The 1,695-nt window shown below is 42.6% G+C and overlaps 1 protein-coding gene across 1 annotated transcript in view; it reads left to right on the top strand.

Moving 5' to 3' along the window:
* tmtc2b (transmembrane O-mannosyltransferase targeting cadherins 2b) overlaps positions 1-1,695 on the top strand; it is a gene marked incomplete at its 5' end in the record, with an annotated part of 115,741 nt that overhangs the window by 90,510 nt on the left and 23,536 nt on the right.

Genomic DNA, 1,695 nt, shown 5'->3' with positions numbered 1-1,695 from the left:
TCTCTCTCTCTCTCTCTCTCTCTCTCTGAAATGACCTGCAATTGTCCGATGTCTTTCCATCAGAGCTAGACGATCCAAAACATGAAAACAGAGCCAAAAGTCTGGTTTTCTCTCAGACCACTAGTATTACAATATGCTAAGGGATTAATAAGGAATGCCTACCACAGCTTTAAGACGAGAGACTGTTACTTTTGAAGGAATAAATAACACGTTCTTTCTTTTACAAATTAAAGTTGAATTCCTAGATCATCTGCCAGTCGACTGTATCGAACCGCTTGACATTGTCTAACTTTTGGTTTCCCTGAACCACTTCTCATTCTCTGCATGTACTATTTCACTTCTTTTCACTTTCCTTTTTATTACACTCTCTTTCAACTCCCCTGGCTTTTCATTACCACTCTCCAGCTCTTTATTCGTGGTCGTAATGTCCTCCTGAAGTCTCTACAGTTAATCAATAGTGTGTGTGTTAGAGAGAGGGACAGGATTGGAAGGGGTTGAGCATGAGAGAACAACGAGAGGAGGGTTGTCACGTTGTATTTCTCAAGATGCTCCTGTCTTGATTTAAAAACCTTGCCCTTTTTTTTTGGTCCATGTAACTTGTGATTAGATCTTTAAAAGTTGGGGTGGCCTCTAGCTTACCCAGTAAGAAAGTTTGCCCCATGTAGGCAGAGGCTTGGGTTTGAATCCAACCTGCGGCCTTTTGCTGCGTGTCATCCCCCATCTCTCTCCCCCTTTCCTGTCTATCTAATAAAGGGAAAAGCCCCCCCAAAAAATCCCTAAAAAAACAGAGTTGCTCAAAATGCCGTGATCGCAACTTAGAACCAACAGCGAAACAGATGTCGTTGAAGAGAATTTCAATTTCTGTAAAGACAAAAAACGACATCTGCCCAGCATTTTCCAGGACGGAGATAAGATCCTCTCTGGGTCACGCAGCAGACCTGTGTTTCAATACCTCGAAGAAAATGCTTAAGCAGTTTCCAGAGTCGCAGAGGTTACGAGGACGTAGTCATGTGTTCGGGTCATACAGTCATCTGTTACAGATCACAGCTAGATAGGCGTATTTGCAGTAGTCTCTTATTGCCAGACTTTCCTCCACTGTGGCGGGTCTGGCTAGTCCACACACAGCATTCTGGGATGGGAGAAAACGTCCTGTGGTTTATTGGCATTTCTTTAAACCAATCACAACCGTCTTGGGCGGTGCTAAGCAACGGTGCCTCTGTAAAATAGCCTCATGACGGAACTTGTTTTGGTGGACGTGTGCAAGTCGGGAGGCGAGCTCTGGAATTAAAATGGCTGCCGAGTGTGTGATGATAAATATAAGTTAATTCTAGCTTAGAGGATGTTTTCCCGAATCGACCGGAGCTTAGGATGCCAACACAAAGAAGGTGAGAGACATCCGGCGGCACCGCAACTCTCCCGTAAATGAAAAGTTCAGTTGTTGTCTTTATTGTCATTGCACGAAAATGAACAACAAAATTCTTAGCAGCTGCTGCACCTCACCCAGTAAACATTAATCTAAAATGACAAGAAATAAATAGTAAAACAATACAATCATAAAAAGAAGAAATATACAGTAGGGTTGGGTGGTAATACGGTATACCTTCTTAACCCTCATGTTGTCCTCGGGTCAAATTGACCCTTTTTCCAATATCAATGTTCTTTTTAACTACCCAAATAACATGATTGATTCCACAC

Source organism: Etheostoma spectabile, chromosome 8 (genome assembly GCF_008692095.1).
Source record: "Etheostoma spectabile isolate EspeVRDwgs_2016 chromosome 8, UIUC_Espe_1.0, whole genome shotgun sequence".
In the NCBI taxonomy this organism is placed as follows: domain Eukaryota; kingdom Metazoa; phylum Chordata; class Actinopteri; order Perciformes; family Percidae; genus Etheostoma; species Etheostoma spectabile.
The sequence above is the reverse complement of the archived record's forward strand: the minus strand, read 5'-3'. Positions and strand labels throughout refer to the sequence as shown.